The 18,996-nt window shown below is 43.6% G+C and overlaps 1 long non-coding RNA gene across 1 annotated transcript; it reads left to right on the plus strand.

The window, feature by feature from the left end:
• The first annotated feature begins 2,691 nt into the window (after positions 1 to 2,691).
• Positions 2,692 to 3,897, plus strand: LOC130310769 (uncharacterized). The gene is made up of 3 exons (XR_008859255.1): positions 2,692 to 2,774; positions 2,954 to 3,019; positions 3,719 to 3,897. It is a non-coding gene; the product is annotated as an uncharacterized LOC130310769 (long non-coding RNA).
• Positions 3,898 to 18,996: the final 15,099 nt, after the last annotated feature.

The following is an 18,996-nucleotide window of genomic DNA, read 5'->3' on the forward strand; positions in this document are numbered from 1 at the left end:
ATATATATATATATATATATATATATACATTCATATAAATCGTGAACCAGTGATTGGTACTGAATCCTTGACTTACAATGGCCCCGACATATAATAGTTTAAAATTATGAGCCCATTGTAAATTGAATACAGCACTGACACATTGAGTCTCGGTCATTCATGTGTCTTTTTGATCCCCAGCTCCTTAGCTGTTTCCCTGTCTGTTTGCCGCACCCCCCCCCCCCTCAGTGATGTCCAAAAAGCCTGTAGCTTCTTGCTGCAGTCATCCAATAAGCTGACCTCCTCTTCCCTTAACCCCTTAATGACCAAGCCCATTTTCACCTCAAGGACCAGGTCAATTTTATTTTTGCGTTTTCGTTTTTTCCTCCTCGCCTTCTAAAATCCATAACTCCTTTATATTTCCATGTAAAGACCCATATAAGGGCTTGTTTTTTGCGTGACCAATTTTACTTTGTAATGAAACCTCGCATTTTACCATAAAATGTACGGTGAACCCCCCCAAAAAAATTTTTAGGGAGGAAATTTAAATGAAAACCAAAATTTTGCACATTTTGGAGGGTTTTGATTATCACACTGTACACTTAACAGTAAAAATGACATGTGTTCTTTATTCTGTGGGTCAATACGATTAAAATGATACCCATGGCTAGATACTTTTATATTTTTGTACCGCTTAAAAAAAATCTAAAACTTTTTGTACAAAATCAGTAATCTAAAATTGCCCTATTTTGACCACCTATAACTTTTTCATTTTTCCGTATATAGGGTGGTATGAGGGCTCATTTATTGCGCCGTCATCTGTACTTTTTTTTAGATACTACATTTGTATATATAAAACTTTTAGATCATTTTTTATAAATTTTTTGTGGAATAAAATGTGACAAAAAAGCAGCATTTTTGGACTTTTAAAATTTTTTACGTTTACGCCATTCACCATAAGGGATCATTAACATTATATTTTGATAGTTCGGACATTTACACACGCAATGATACCAAATATGTTTATTTAAAAAAAATTAAGCTTTTTGGGGTAAAATGGGAAAAACTGACAATTTTCATTTTTATTGGGGGAGGGGATTTTTCACTTTTTTTTACTTTTTATTTTTACATTTTTCAATTTTTTTTTTACACTTTTTATGTCCCCATAGGGGACTATCTATAGCAATCGTTTGATTGCTAATACTGTGCAGTGCTATGCATAGGATACAGCACTGCTCAGTATTATCGGTGATCTTCTGGTCTGCTCGATTGCAGACCAGAGCAGAAGACCCCGGGAGACGGCCGGAGCTAGGTAAGGGGACCTCCGGCTGTCATGCTGGATGATCGGATCCCCACGGCAGCGCTGTGGGCGATCCGATCATCCAATCAAAGTGCTGCAATGCCGCAGATGCCGTGATCTGTATTGATCACGGAATCGGATGGGTTAATGGCGGATATCCACGTGATCGTGGATGTCGGGCATTACGGGCGGGTCCCCGCTGCTGCTAGCAGCCGGAACCTGGCGTGTATGACGCAAGCACCCTTTCGATGTCATACACAGGACGTAAATGTACGTCCTGGTGCGGGAAGTCCCACCAAACCAGAACATACATTTACGTCCATGGTCGTTAAGGGGTTAAACACTAGAAGTCCCACTGTACCTCTAGTGAGCTGGCACTAAAAATTGTTGGCCCAGCGCTCCCACCTCCTGATTGGCTAAGCCGACCATATCCCACAGTGGCAAACAGTCCTAGGATGAATAGGATGATGCATCAGGTTCACATGGGACGCTGCTGGCAGTTGCCAGTGCCTAGAGGAGATTCTAAGCTGTACTGGGCCTTCGCTGGAACTGGGCCAGTTAAGTTTGTTACAATTTATTTATAAAGAGGACAGTCCACCGATATGGTCGAGAGGAGCAACTAGAACTATGAGAACACTAAATCATTAAATGGGTTATCCACCATAAGTTGATTTTAGTACGTACCTCCCAGACAGTAATGGAAATTCTTGTCTTGGGGCTAAATGGCTGTTTTGCAAGATTACCATAATGCTGAGGCTAACTTCCTGTTTGAGTTTGTTCTCTTAAACTACAAATTCAGTAATTCTTTGTTTGTAAGTGTGATGTCACTTTTCTTCTTCCCACACAACAGCCACCCCATCCATTGAAACACACCTGTGATCATTTCTATGCAATAGACCAGAGTTTTCTGACCAGGGTGCCTCCAGATGTTACAAATTCTTGCAGAATGATCTCCGACCCAGCGGTTGCTCCACCCATTAAAGCAGACAGGCTCCTTTGAACATCTGACTAGTGATGTAATGTCTCGGGCCGCACTGCAACCTGGGGAAACCTGAGATGACGCTTATTCTGTATGCTGTTAAAAATAAACAATGGGACAAAAATCACAGAAGAATTGCAAGACCACCATGAAATATAGGTACAGATACTATATTATGAACTACACTAACTTTACAGCCCCTGTAGCATAGTCAAATAAAATAAAATAAAAAACAGAATACCCCTTTAATAACTATAGATAAATAACATTTGGGCGTGGAAGACGGAAACTTCTCCAGGCAAATTATTAAAATCAGTTCATAGAAATAATGTGTATAGATCATATTCCACTTATTATAAAAATGTAATAACGTGTTTATAGTCAAGACTGTACAAAATGGGTTAAACTGAGGTAATTTATTACATTTCTTTAGGCTTACTAAAGGAGCCAGCACTTCCTCATAGGAGAGCACAGACGTTTGTATAGCATGGGAAATGTCACTTATGGTTACATAAGGTAAGAACATAGATCTCAGCTGGTTCCCATACTCAGCCACCCCATGCGTAGAAGTAAATGAGCACAGCTGTGGAGTGTAACCTAGTGCTGATGGGAGATTAATTTAAACAATGTGTTTTCTGTTTTACAATCATTTGTATTAAACTGTATTATTTCTTTATCTGGATATGGCTTGACAGGTCTAATGACTGATCACCGCGACAGGCTTGATGATAAAAACATAATGGAAGCTTTATAAAGTGAGGGTCGGTATATGAAATGTATGAATATTTTAGTTGGATGTTATCATTTCCCCACTCACAAGCAGTTATTTAACTAAATAGGTTTTGGAAAGCTGATATAAGTACCTACGGATGTGTGATGGAGCAGGTTTCTTATAATACATCGCTAACTAAGTAGCACAAAGAGACTGTAAAATATATTTGATATTAGCAACCTTTATCTTCTACTTTGTCTTATTCAGTATACATTGACGTACACGTTATAAGCCAATGGGGTCTGTCGGGGGCCGTTGATGTCTGCAATGTGACAAATCAATTACAGCTTGAATTCACTTTTTCTGCTCTTAGAACAGAACAGAAAAACTGAATTAAGAGTTCACACTGTTATTGAGGTACATAGCAGGTATATACTGGCATCCTGTCAAAAAAAGGATGCTGACATGTACCATGGCTTAGTACAGTTGGCTAATTCTGCCTAGTGACTACTTGTGACTATGTTTCCGCAATTTTTTGCCATGTATGTGTCTATTTAGCAGTGCGGTCTCCTGCACTTTTGAGTCTCACTAAATATACATATGCATAAAATGGCCCACATTTAATCAGTCATGAAACTGAATGGTCCATTCATTCCTTTTTTTTGACAGAATGTGGATGTATATCTGTGATGTACCCCCTTATTGCAGTGTGGGCTCAACCTAATTCAGTTTTTCTGTTCTGTCATAGGTTTGAACCCAGCCTTATAATGCAGAAGTGAACCCAGCCTTATAATGCAGAAGTGAACCCAGCCTTATAATGCAGAAGTGAACCCAGCCTTATAATGCAGAAGTGAACCCAGCCTTATAAATGCAGAAGTGAACCCAGCCTTATAATGCAGAAGTGAACACAGCCTTATGACATGTGCAACGCAGTAAAAAAAAACTAATAAACGGTAAAAATGGCGAATACATAAACAGTATAAGATATAGTATGAGAACCTTTATGATTACAATGTGAATGAATAAATAATACTCTGATGAATCATTTCTTCATTTGTTTCTCGCTGCTGTCATCTGTGCTTAGTTATTCTTTAGTTAGCTACAGGCATTTAAAAAAGTCATCGACATTCAATCGTTTTGAAGACCATTTGTGCAGCCAACAACCCTAAAAATTTATCAGATGTGATGAATACTGGAAAGGAAAACCTGCATACAAACACATAACATACAAAAGGATTTCCACAGAGGGAATGGGATCCCAGCACTCTAATCAATAGTTCAAACTTTATTAATTCATTTTAAGGGTCTATTCACATGTACAGTATCTTGCACAGATTTGATGCACAGAATTGATGTGCAGGATTTGAAGCTGTGTTCAGTAATTTAGTTTACATTGAGATCTGCAGCGGAAAATACTGCACATCAAATCTCTGCAGAATACTGCATGTGTGAATAGACCATAAAAATATAAATCAAAGGGTGTAAAAACACATGAAAACAGCAGAAACCAATGTGTTTGAGGAGGACCCTTTTAATCAAGGCATAACCAGAACTATATCAAAATTGAAATAAATACTTAAAGGGGTTATCCACCATAAGGTGATTTTAGTACATACCTGGCAGACAGTAATGGACATCCTTAGGAAGGATCTGCGCTTATCTTGGGGCTAAATGGTTATTTTGTGAGATTACCATAATTCTGTGGCTAGCTTTTTGTGAACTGGTATTTCCTGTTATAAGTTTTTTTTAATAAAAATCCCATAATTCCATTTTACTCCCTCCCACACATCAGCCACCCCCCCAATTGAAACATAAATGAGCTGCATCCATTCTAAAGACCCGTGGTTTTCAATCAGGGTGCCTACAGCTGTTGCATTAGTTGCAGATTGATCTCTCTCCCACCAAATGATCCCTCCACCCATTGAAGCAGACAGGTTCCCTGTCATCAGCTGACTAGTGAGTCAGGTCTCGGCCGCATTGCAAGCTGGGAAAAATCTGAGACAACATTTGTATGCTGTTAAAAATGAATATTGGGGTGAACATCGAAGAAGAATTGTGAGAAAACCGTCACACACAGGTACAGACACTATATTATGAACTACACTAACTTTACAGACCCTGTAGCATTGTCAAATAAAAAAAATTCCTAGAATACCCCTTTAAGATATAGCAAAAAAAACAAACACATCTTTCCCATGTAGGAAGCACTGTCCAGTTACCTAGTTCTAAAAAAGTTAACCCCCTAACAGTCAGTTAACCCTTTACACTATCCAATACTACAAATAGTAATAGTAGGGTGACCGTCAGGTAAGTATTGCACTACAGTAAACCAAAGAACAAGAAGAAGAATTCAACAGAATATGTATATAATAAATAAATAAATGGTATGTCATAAAATGCAGCTGGTGACATGTTTTCGGACAACAAAGTGGGAAGTGAATACATTAATAGAAAAGCATAATATCAGATCTATTATTTAGACCCAATGGAGCTCTGGTCCCTAGTTTAATTATCCATAAAGCCTCTTGTGCGAGAAGGTTTCTTCTCCAGTCTACACCTCAGAATAACCTGATTCTATCGGAATAACCTGACATGAAGTAACATCTCCGTAATGTTGGTTCCTAAAATGTCTGAAAGCACCTGAGAGCGTATGAGTCTGAACTGAGTGAAGGACCCAAGTTCCCATCAGATGCTCCAAGATCCTAGTCTTTAATTTGCGTGTGGTAGAACCCACATACTGCAACTGACAGACACCGCAGTTCACACAGTATACTACATGATCAGACTCACAAGAAATATAGGACCCTATAGGATAAGATTGTTGGTTAGCTAATGATTGAATCTCTTTTAATCTGTTTTATTCATATATTTGCACAGTGAACATCTCGACATGCCACAAGAGACACTGCCCCTATAGGGTAACAGGTCAGTTTGTCCAGAAGCACAATTAGAAAAAAAAGGCTAGGGGACAAGAGATTGCCAATAGAGGCATTTTTTGGGGCCACATATCTACAATCGGTTTTCAATAACTTATTCAGGATGTAGTCCTAACAAAGGAATATGTAAATTCCTCTTTATGATATTCTTAACCCCTTGGGGACTGAGCCCATTATGACCCTAAGGACGGGAGCATTTTTTGCAAATCTGACCACTGTCACTTTAAGCATTAATAACGCTGGGATGCTTTTACTTATAAATTTGATTTCGAGGTTGTCTTTTCGTGACATATTCTAATTTACCGTAGTGGTAAATTTTCGTCGATACTTGCATTATTTCTTGGTGAAAAATTCAAAAATGTGATGAAAAATTTAAAAATTTTGCATTTTTCTAACTTTGAAGCTCTCTGCTTGTAAGGAAATAGACATTCCAAATAAATAATATATTGATTCACATATACAATATGTCTACTTTATATTTGCATCATAAAGTTGACATGTTTTTACTTTTGGAAGACATCAGAGGGCTTCAAAGTTCAGCAGCAATTTTCCAATTTTTCACAAAATATTCAAAATCGGAATTTTTCAGGGACCAGTTCAGTTTTGAAGTGGATTTGAAGGGTCTTTATATTAGAAATACCCCATAAATGACCCAATTATAAAAACTGAACCCCTCAAAGTATCCAAAATGAGATTCAGTAAGTGTGCTAACCCTTTAGGTGTTTCACAGGAATAGCAGCAAAGTGAGGGAGAAAATTCAACATCTTCATTTTTTACACTCGCATGTGGTAATAGGAGAAAAAGCCCCCCAAAATTTGTAACCCAATTTCTCTCGAGTAAGGAAATACCTCATATGTGTATGTCAAGTGTTGGGCGGGTGCAGTAGAGGGCTCAGAAGGGAAGGAGCGGCAATGGAATTTTGGAAAGTGAATTTTGCTGAAATGGTTTTTGGGGGGGCATGTCACATTTAAAAAGCCCCTATGTGCCAGAACAGCAGAAAACCCTTCATGGCTTACCATTTTGGAAACTACACCCCTCAAGGCAGGTAACAAGGGGTCCAGTTAGCCTTAAAACCCCACAGGTGTTTGATGACTTTTCGTTAAAATTGGATGTGTAAATGAAAAAAAAAAATTTCACTAAAGTGCAGTTTTTCCCCCAAATTTACAATTTTTACAAAGGGTAATGGGAGAAAATGTCCCCCAAAATTTGTAACCCCATCACTTCTGAGTATGGAAATGCCCCATGTTAGGACGTAAAATGCTCTGCGGGTGAACTACAATGCTCAGAAGTGAAGGAGCACCATTGAGCTTTTGAAAAGAGAATTCGTTTGGAATGGTAGTCAGGGGCCAGGTTGGAAAACCTTTAGTTAGGTTCTGTTACCTAACTCAGTATTTTCCAACCAGTGTGCCTCCAGCTGTTGCAAAACTGCAACTCCCAGCATGTACTGATTGCCGAAGGGCATGCTGGGAGATGTAGTTATGCAACAGCTGGAGGTACTTAACTACAACTCCCAGCATGCTGAGATAGCTGTTTGCTGTTTGGGCATGCTGGGATTTGCAGTTTTGCAACATCTGGAGGGCTACAGTTTATAGACCACTGCTCCAAACTGTGACCCTCCAGATGTTGCAAAACTACAAATCCCAGCATGCCAAGACAGAAAAACCGATCTGGAGGGTTACAGTTTAGAGACCACTGTATAATGGTCTCAAACTGTAGCTCTTCAGCTGTTGCAAAACTACATATTCCAGCATGCCCAAACAGCTGTCTGGGCATGCTGGGAGTTGTAGTTTTGCAACATCTGGAGGGCTACAGGTTAGAGACCACTGTATAATGGTCTCAGACTGTAGCCCTCCAGATGTTGCTAGGCAACTTACCGGCTTCCGTAGGATCCAGGGAGCCGTCCTCTTCTGCCGCACGACGTCGCCGCCCGCCGATCTCCGTCGCCCGCAGCCTCCGGATCGGTAAGTGGATCTTCGGCGCCGGTTCCCGCCGGTTTCCCCGTTCTGCCCCGCCTATTGTGGGTGGGCAGGACGGGGAAAACGAAAGTTAACCCCCCCCGCCCCCGATCTGCTATTGGTGGTCGCCACCAATAGCAGGGATAGGAGGGGTGGCACCTGTGCCACCTCACTGCTATTCCTTCAGGGGGATCGTAGGTGTCTTAGACAACCGCGATCCCTCTTATATGCCGGGTCACCGGGTCACCATAGACCCGTATGACACGGAATCTGCGCAAATCGCAAGTGTGAATTCACATGCGATTTGCGCCGATCACCTACATGGGGGGGGTCTAATGACTCCCCTGGGCATTTGCACGGGGTGCCTGCTGATTGATATCAGCAGTCACCCTGGTCCGGTCCCCGCCAGGCATGCAGCGGGGACCGAAATTCCCACGGGCATATGGATACGCCCTTCGTCCTTAAGTACCAGGACGCAAGGGCGTATGCAGACACCCTTCATCCCCAACAGGTTAAAGGAGAACTCCAGAATATAAAAATTGTTCTCCATACTGCCGGCTGAAAAAAAAAATATGTACATACCTTCCTTCGCTCCCCCGGGGCCTCCGGTAACCGTCTCCGCCGCGATCCTCTTCCTGGTTGCCGGTGGTCAGCGAGTCATACTGCGCTCAGCCAATCACCGGCCGCAGTGAAGTCCCGACTTGGCCGGTGATAGGCTGAGCGGCAGTGTGAGAACACTTCAAGACACAAAATTCTTCACTACACTGGCACCTGCTGCCGGGGCCGAAAACGTCACACTGCCGCTCAGCCTTTCGCCAGCCGAGTTGGGACTGCGCTGCGGCCGGTGATTGGCTGAGCGCAGTATGACTTGCCGACCACCGGCAAACAGGAAGAGGATCACGGCTGAGATTGGAGCCGCTTATCGGAGGCCCCAGGGGAGTGAAGGAAGGTAAGTACATCCTTATTTTTTTACTGCCGGCAGTATGGAGGACAATTTTTATATTCTGGAGTTCTCCTTTAATCTCTGCATATTGCTTTGAAAAAAAAAACGTAGAAAAAACTGGTAAAGGCTGAGAATCCCGACTAATATTTGTCCTACACCTCCTGCCACTGCAAAGATACTCACTCCTATCCTTCATCAGTCCTGGAGACTGACCCCTATATAGTAAACAGGCTCTAATAACTTTACATTTCTGAAAAAACAGATCATCTGAGGAGCAAGATCTTTTAGCTATCACATATTCCCCATATTCCCCAAGTATCTGATAGTGTGCTTCTCATGTCCACTATGGGCATGCAATAAAGAATTCCCTGAAATAGGTTTAATATATAATCTTGTCTGAATACTGCCCAAAATGAAATTAGAAAAAATCTGTACATCAAGAAAAAACATTTCTTTCTTATGAAAATTCCTAGTAAATGTGAGATTGTCTGGGTTATGGATAAGATACTGAACAAAAGACATAATGATGTGATGGTCACAGGGACCCCACCACCCCGCAAGGTGACAGAGAAAGGGATCGACAGAACTGTAGATTCATCTTTCCTCCGACCAGGCTATAAAGAGGTTGGCCAATGAGGGTGGGAATTTGGCACCCATTTGACAACCCTTGACCTGCGGGAGGCAAGATCTATCAAAAGAAAAATAATTATTAGGTAGTAGAAATGTTACCTCTAAAATGTAATGTTAAAGATCAGTACTATAGATGCTATAAGATGTTAAATGATGTTACAGAGCCATGAAAGCTCTATTATGGGGGATAATACTAAAGAGGGACGTTACATCACAGAAAATCTATACAAAGTCTTGTTCCCTCTTAAAGGGTTACTCCACTGCCCCAGTGTTCGGAACATTTTTGTTCTTTACATCACGCCACGCCCCCTCAATGCAAGTCTAAGTGAGGAGACGTGGCAGTGACGTCACAACCCCCGCAGCCCGCACCAAGCATTTGGAACAAAATCTGGGTATTAGGGATAAGCGAATTGAATCTGACGAATAAGAATTCTTTAAGAATTTCCTGAAAAATGTGATTCGCAACAAAAGTGAATATTGCCACGTTTCAATCACATTAAACTCCATTTAGTGCAGTTCAGGCTCCAGGGCATCTAAAATGGCGGATCCACATGTGAGGACATGGGGCAAGGAATCCTGGGAAGGTGGGTAGGCGGTATGACCCTTAATCACATGCAACAGGCAGCCTATCAGCAGCCAGCCACCCCTGTGATGCCACAGCTCTATATAATCGGCAGCCATCTTGCGGCCAGTTACCTCAGCCTTTTATTGATGAGAGAGAGAGAGACAGACAGCAGACAGCAAATGCGTCTTGCACACAAAAGCATTTTTACAGTAGCAATTCACCACCCAGTCACATCAGCGTTCTATTGCAGAGAGGGACAGAGAGCAGTGTGTTGTACAGAAAAGCTTTTTACAGCAGTGATTCACCTCAAGCCCAAATCCAGCCTAGAAGCATTGATAGGGAAGGGAGTGAGATTGAAGGTACGTTAACACGAGCGGACCCACAGCGAATTTTACTCTGCGGATCCACTACTGAAGGACCCCTGCATGGTGGCTTTACATGTGCCTGCTTGGAGCGGCAATACTCCGCTACGAGCAGACACACTGCTATGTGCGAGTCCCAGCACGCATGCGCAGAATACTCGCACATTGCAGCTGCTCTCTGCCTAGCTCATGAAGCAGGGGGAGTGGCCGTGATGTGTGCGAGAACACCACGCATGCGCTGTGACTCGTACATTGCTTCCGTGTGTCTGCTCATAGCGGCGTATTGTCACTCCGAGCAGGCACATGTAAAGCCACCATGCAGCGGTCCTTCTGCGGCGAATCTGCATCATAAAATACGCTGTGGGTCCGCTTGTGTGAACGTACCCTGAGAGAGAGAGTGTAATTTTGGGTGTAGTACACAGCGACTGTGTGCTGCAGCACTGGTTTGTACAACAACTGAAAAGCTAATAGTAGCCAGCCAGTTAGGGTGAGCAGAGCACTAAAACATTTTGTCCTCTATTAAGTGTTACCAGTGCGTACATATAAGTGGTGTACCATTTTGTTCCGGTTAAAGTCTTAAGGGCCTAGATACTGTGAAAGGCCAGGCAAAAGTACACACCTGCTGGTGTAGACAAATACTGTTTTAAGCATAGTGAAGCGTATTGTACTCCCCTCATATACGCACTAAGTATGTCAGGCAGAGAAGTGGCAGGATGTGCACAGAGGTGTGGCAGAGGACTAAATTCATCAGGCAGAGGTCGCAGCAGACTAGAGGTGAGTGGCAGCAGGAGTCGCAGCGAGAGGCCTGAGCTCCCGGTATCAGCTAGCGGTCATGTCTCGACCAGCAGCCCATCTGCCATCATCGATTGGTTAACACGGTCATCCACTTCATCACAAGTGACATCTGACACCCCCAGTCGGTGGGTTCCTCAGACACAATGCTCAGTTGGCATGGCCCGGGAGCAGTCCCTGTCCTCCCAATGCCTATGTCCTATGCTGTTCCCTCCCCACAGAAGTATCTTATGCTGTGGGTTCAGTTCCACTATTTAGTGAGGATGATCTACTAGAGGACAGTCAGCAGCTACTGCCCAGCCAAGAAGTGGAAGTGACATCAGCAGCTTCCTCCGCTAGGCGGGCAAGTAATGATGAGGATAGTGTCGTGGGAGTTGGTGCTGCCAGTGTTCAGGCTCCTAAAGCAGACACTGTTGAGGAACCTGAGGAGGACATCTGTGACGTGCAGACACAACTCGATGATGATGAAGCCGATTGCACTTGGGAGCCAGGTGCAGAAGGGGCTTCATCATCATCAGGAGAAGAGGGTTGCAGGTTGCCTGTGAGGCAGCAGCTGAGCCAGCAAGGTGGTAGCATGGTGGCAGAAGTGGAAAGTCTGGAGCCAAAAGTGTCCGGGGTAGATCACCTGTTTCACAGCAGCCTACCTTCCCGGGAGGTAGTGGAACAGGGGTTTCTGGAGCCGCTGGCAGTAGCAGTCAATCAGTGCAGACTGTTGGTGGGAAAATCAGCTACTCGGCGGTGTGGCAGTTTTTCATCAAGCATCCGGAGGATGTTAACCTGGCCACATGCAAGATGTGTCGACAGAAGGTGAAACGTGGCCAGGGTCCCAATGTTAGCACCACGGCCCTGCGTCAACATATGCAGCGTTACCATAAAGTGGCCTGGGAGAACCGTGGCTCAGATGTGGTGGTCCAGCCTGCTACATCACCCAGTGGCATGCCACTCCCTGTTTCAGCCAGCCAATGCTCCACCATCTCAGCTGAAGGGAGCTGTCTGTCATACCCCTCTTCTGTCGCTCCAGATGATCCTGCTCCTCCTACTTCGAGTCAGTCATTCCGCCAGCAATCCTTCCACGAAGCCATGTCCAAGAGACAACAGTATGCGCCCACTCATCCAACAGCGCAGAAGCTGAATATGCTCCTGTCCAAGTTTCTGGTGCTGCAGTCCCTCCTTTTTCAAGTGGTGGACTCTGCACCTTTCAGAGAACTGATGGCTGGTGCAGAGCCGAGGTGGAGATTCCCAAGCCATGATTTCTTTGCGAAGAAGGCATTACCAGCCCTGCATAATTTTGTGGAACAGAAGGTGGACCAGTCCTTGAGCATGTCGGTGTGTATTAAAGTGCCCGGCAGCACCGATGTGTGGAGCTGTAACTACGGTCATTGACAATACATGTCCTTTATGGCCCACTGGGTGAAAGTGGTTCCTGCACAGCCACAACAGCAACTTGGACAGGTCACGCCACTTCCACCTCCACGCTCTCAGGCCGTTGGTCCTGCGACAGTGTGCGACTCCACCTCCTCATCCTCCACCGTGTCTTCAGCCTCCACTGCATGGACAAGTCTCAGTGCCCCTCCAGCATACCATGTGTGCAGGGCATGGCGGTGGCACATTGTTCCTCACATGGTTTGCCTTGGCGAACGGAGTCACAAAGGGGAGGAACTGCTAAAAGTCCTTCATCAAGAAATCGAATCATGGCTTACTCCACGAAAACTGGAAATGGGAACCATGGTGACCGACAACAGGAAGAACACCTTGTCTGCGCTGCGAGAAGTAAGCCTGGGACATGCGCCCTGCATGGCACACATGTTCAATCTCACTGCATGATGTGAGTTGTAGTTTTGCAACAGCTGGAAGTTTGCCCCCCATGTGAATGTACAGGGTACATTCACATGGGCGGGGGTTTACAGCGAGTTTCTCACTACAAGTTAGAGATGCAGCATATTTTCCGCTGCAGCTCAAACTCCCAGCGGGAAACTCGCTGTGAATCCCTGCCCGTGGGAATGTACCCTAAAAACACTAGACAAAATAAAGAGTAAAACACTACATATACACATACCCCTACACAGTCTCCCTCCCCCTCCCCTCCCAATAAAAATTAAAAACATCTGGTATGGCACTGTTTCCAAAATGGAGCCTCCAGCTGTTGCAAAACAACAACTCACAGTTATGCCGGACAGCCATTGACTGTCCAGGCATGCTGGGAGTTTTGCAACAGCTGGAGGTACCCTGTTTGGTAATCATTGGCATAGAATACCCCCATGTCCTCCCCTATACAAATCCCTATTTTAGGCCTCAAATGCACATGGTGCTCTCTCACTTTGTAGCCCTGCCATATTTAAAGGCAGCAGTTTAGTGCCTAACAAATTTTGGGGGGATTTTTCTCCTTTTACCCCGTATGAAAAGGTAAAGTTGGGGTCTACTCCAGCATGTTATTGTAAAGAAAATTATTTTTTACATTAACTTGCTGGTGTTGCCCCTTACTTTTTATTTTTACAAGAGGTAAAAGGAAAGACCCCCAAAATTTGTAACAATTTCTCCTGAGTATGGAAATACCCCATTTGTGGGAAAAAAAATGCACTGCAGACGCGCAACAAGGCTCAGGAGTGAGAGCATCATGTACATTTGAGGTGGTTTGCACAGGGGTGGCTGATCATTACAGCGGTTCTGACATATAAAAAAAAAAAACACTCACATGTGACCCCATTTTGGAAACTACGCCCCTTAAGGAATGTAACAAAGGGTATAGTGAGCCTTAACTACCCACAGGTGTTTAACGACTTTTCGTTGAAAAAGAAAAATGTAAAATTTTTCACTAAAATGCTGATGTTATCCCAAAATTTGTAACACCATTTCTTCTGAGTATATAAATACCCCATATGTGGATGTAAAGTGTTCTGCTGGTGCACTACAGGTCTCAGAAGAGAAGGAGCGCCATTGGGCTTTTAAAAGAGAGAATTTGGCTTGAATTGAAAGCCATGTACATTTACAATGCCCCCATGGTGCCAGAACAGTCGGCTATACCCCTCACAGAATGTAATAAGGGGTGCAGTGAGCATTTACACCCCACAGGTGTCTGAAAGATTTTTGGAACAATGGTCTGTGAAAATGAAACAAATTATTTTTCATTTGCACAGCCCACTGTTCCAAAAGTCTGTCAAACACCAGTGGGGTGTAAATGCTCACTGAACCGCTTATTACATTCCATGAGGGGTGTAGTTTCCAAAATGTGATCACATGGTGGGGGAGTCCACTGTTGTGGTAGCATGGGGGGTTTGTAAACACACATGGCCCTCGACTTCCATTCAAAACAAACTCTCTCCAAAAGCTCAAAAGCTCCTTCTCTTCTGAGCATTGTAGTTCACCCGTAGAGAAGCTTACTTCCACACATGGGATATTTCCATACTCAGAAGAAATGGGGTTACAAATTTTGTGGGGCATTTTCTCCTATAACCTCTTGAAAAAAAAATGCATTTTTGTGAAAAAAATTTTTTTCATAATCGTCAAACACCTGTGGGGTGTTAAGGCTAACTATTAGAGATGAGCGAATCGAAGCTGACAAACCCGAATTCGTTACGAATTTCATGAAATATTCGATTTGCAAAGAATGCGAATATCACTGCAATTCTATCGCGCAAATCACTTCATTAAACTCCATTTACTGCGGTCCAAGCTCCCTGGCATCTAAAATGGCAGATCCACATGTCAGTACATGGGGCAAGGAATGCTGGGAAGGTGGGAAGGCAAGGCCCTGACCCTGAATCACATGCAGGATGCAGCCTATCAGCAGCCAGTCACCCCTGTGATGTCACAGTCCTATATGTTCGGCAGCCATTTTGTGACTCATATCATTCATAGGACAGACATCGCTGTGTGTGTGTTACACAGAAAACCTAATTCCAGCAGTCTTTCACATCCTAGTCACATCAGTGTTCTGGTGGACAGAGAGCAGTGTTTTTTTTTCACTGAAAAGGTTTTTTACTGCAGTCATTAACATACCAGTCACTTTCTTCAGCATTGTATTACAGAGAGGGGCAGTTAGCTGTGTGTTGCCTCAACTTCAAAAAGCTGCCTCAACTTCATAAACCTTAGCAGAGGAGGCAGGAATAATTTTTCAATGCAATTCTGTGTCTTTGTTCCACCAAAAATAATCTGCTGGTTATACTAGTCTGTAGACGGTATCATACCCAGCAGTCCATTCCTAATAGTCTTTGACACAGTGAAATTTAGTGTTTAGTACACAGCTTTTTTGTGCTGCAGCACTGTTGTGTACTGCTGGTGTTGTGCAAAAATGGTTTTTTTTTAGCGTACTGTACCACATTTTTCTGCCCTCATAAGTGCATACCTGATACCACATACCTACATCTAAGTAGTGTACTATTTTTTACCTGTTAATCTGTCATGGGGCTACATACTGTGAAAGTCCAGGCAAAAGTAATCACAGGCTGCTGTTTTACTAAAATAAGTTTTTTAAGTGTACTATACCATATTTTTCTGCCCTCATAAGTGCATAACTGCGTACCACATACGCACATCTAAGTAGTGTACTATTGTGTACCTGTTATACTGTCAAGGGCCTACATACTGTGAAAGGACAGCCAGAAGTAATCACTGGCTGTTTTTTTACTCCAATATATTTATTAAGCGTACAGGAGCGCATTTTTCTGCCCTCATCAGTGCATACCACATACCTACATCTAAATAGTGTACTATCTTGTACCTGTTAATCTGTCAAGGGCCTAGATACTGTAAAAGTCCAGGCACTAGTAATCACAGGCTGCTGTTTTACTAAAATAAGTTTTTTTAAGTGTACTGTACCGTATTTTTCTGGCCTCATAAGTGCATAACTGCGTACCACATACGCACATCTAAGTAGTGTACTATTTTGTACCTGCTATACTGTCAAGGGCCTGCATACTGTGAAAGGACAGCCAGAAGTAATCACCGGCTGGTGTTTTACTCCAATACGTTTATTAAGCATACTGGATCGCATTTTGTTGCCCTCATAAGTGCATACCACATACCTACATCTAAGTAGTGTACTATCTTGTACCTGTTATACTGTGAAGGGCCTAGTTACTGTGAAAGTCCAGGCAAAAGTAATCTCCTGCTGATGTTTTACTAAAATACGTTTTTGTAAGCGTACTGTAGCGCATTTTTCTGCCCTCATAAGTGCATACCACATACCTACATTTTTAAGTAGTGTACTATTTGTTACCTGCTAATGTGTCATTGGCCTACATACTGTGAAAGTCCAGGGAAAAGTAATCACCGGCTGGTGTTTTACTAAAATATGTTTTTTTAAGCGTACTATACCACATTTTTCTGTCCTCATAAGTGCATACCTGATACATAGAAGTAGTGTACTATTTTGTACCTGTTAATCTGTCAAGGGCCTACATACTACGATAGTCCAGGCAAAAGTACTCACCGGCTGGTGTTGTACTCATGTACTTTTTTAAGTGTACTGTAGCGCATTTTTCTGCCTTCATAATTGCATACCACATACCTACATCTAAGTAGTGTACTATTTTGTACCTGTTAATCTGTCAAAGGCCTATATGCTGGGAAAGGACAGCTAATAGTATACATCTTCTGCTATTCTAGGCAAATACTGTTTTAAGCACAGTGAAGCGTAATGTACTCCTCTGATATACGCAATAAGTATGTCAGGCAGCGTAGTGCCATGACGTGCACAGTGGAGTGGAAGAGGCCTAAATTCATGAGGCACAGGCAAAGGTCGCAGCAGAGTAGGGGCGTGTGGCAGCCGGAGTCGCAGCGAGAGGTCTGAACTCTCGGTGTCAGCTAGCAGTCGTGTCTCGACCAGCAACCCAGCATCCGTGATTGATCGGTTCACTCGGTCATCCACTTCATCCCAAGTCACATCCGACACCCCCAGTCAACAGTCGGTGGCTCAACTCTCACTTGGCATGGCCCTTTTGCTGCTGCTGCCACCTCAAGGCTCTGTCATTGTGCTGCTCTATGGTCTCCTCATGCTAATGCTACCACCTCCAGGTTCTGTCATTGTGCCACCATATAGTCTCCTCATGCTGATGCTGCCACTCCAGGCTCTCTCATTGTGCAGCTCTATGGTCTCCTCATGCTAATGCTACCTCTTCCATGCTCTGTCATTGTGCCACCATATGGTCTCCTCATGCTGATGCTGCCACCTCCAATCTCTCTAATGATGCTGCTCTATGGTCTCCTCATGCTGATGCTGCCACCTCCAGGCTTTCTCATTCTGATGCTCTATGGTCTCTTCATGCTGATGCTACCGTCTTCACGGTCTGTCATTGTGCCACCATATGGTCTCCTCATGGTGATGCTACCACCTTCAGGCACTGTCATTGTGCCATCATATGGTCTCCCCATGTTGATGCTGCCACCTCTATGGTCTCTTCATGCTGATGCTGCCACCTCCAGGCTCTCTAATTGTGCTGCTCTATGGTGTCCTCATGCTGATGCTATCACCTCCAGGCTCTCTCATTGTGCTGCCATGGATACTGCAAAACATAATTAAGTTGCTGGTCTCCAGTTTCAGAAATTCCTCTGCATTAGGGTCACTTTCAGGACTCCTGATGCTGCTGCTGGCACCTCCAGGCTGTCTCATTCAGCCACTATATGGTCTCCTCATGCTTCAGCCAATTCCAGGCTGTGCCATTCAGCCACTATATGTTCTCTTCATGCTCCACAAACTCTAGGCAGTCATTCAGCCACTATATGGCCTCCTCATACAGATGCCACCTCCAGGCTCTGCCATTGTGCTGCCATGTGACATGTGACTCCTTGTTAAATTTGGTCCTTTGTACTAACACGCCGAGCCCGGGACACTAAAACTTGGGAGTTAAAATTTCTATTTCAAAATCCTCAATTTCAAAATCTTAAATTTCAATTTCAAAATCTTAAATTTCAATGGTCTCCTCATGCTTCTAAAGTCAAAGGAAAATTGTAGCCAGCTCACCATTCATGATAGACTAGTCCTGGGCACTCAGATGTTTTTATTTGGAAGCCAGGATAATGCCAAGCCGTCTCCTCAGTACAATTGAATGGTTGAAACAAAAGAATGGTGGTATCCAGCTCCCAAGAAAAAGTAATTAAAGAGTGTTTTAATTATTTTTTCTTGGGAGCTGGATACCACCCTTCTTTTGTTCCTCATGCTTCTGCCAACTCCAGGCTGTGCCATTCAGACACGATATGGTCTCCTCATGCTTCAGCCAATAACAGGCTGTGCCATTCAGACACTATATGGTCTCCTCATGCTTCAGCCACCTCCAGGCTGTGCCATTCACCCAATATATGATTTACTGATGCTTCAGCCACCTCCAGGCTGTGCCATTCATCTAATATATGTTTTACTGATGCTATAGCCACCTTCAGGCTGTGCCATTCATCCAACATATGGTTTACTGATGCTTCAGCCAGCTCCAGTCTGTGTCATTCAGCAACTACATGCTTTAGTGATGCTGCTGGGCCTAGGACATTACCTATATATGTTTATGGTAGCACTAGGTACCATACATCTTCAATGTAAATTTAAAAATTCATCATTTAATCTTAGGTGTTGTGAAGCACTCTTGTGTACTCTTGCTACTGCCAGCTCTAGTCTGTGTCATTTAGCAACTACATGCCTTAGTGATGCTGCTGGGCGTCGGACATTACCTATATATGTTTATAGGTACCATACATCTTCAATTGAAATTTCAAAATTCATCCTTTATTCTTAGAGATTGGGAGGCCCTATTGTTTCCTCATCTGCTACATACTCCAGGCTGTGCCATTCAGACACTACATGGTCTCCTCACGCTGCCACAAACTCCAGGCTGTGCCATTCAGCCACTATATGGTC

The sequence above is a fragment of the Hyla sarda genome, chromosome 1, assembly GCF_029499605.1.
Source record: "Hyla sarda isolate aHylSar1 chromosome 1, aHylSar1.hap1, whole genome shotgun sequence".
NCBI classification, from domain to species: domain Eukaryota; kingdom Metazoa; phylum Chordata; class Amphibia; order Anura; family Hylidae; genus Hyla; species Hyla sarda.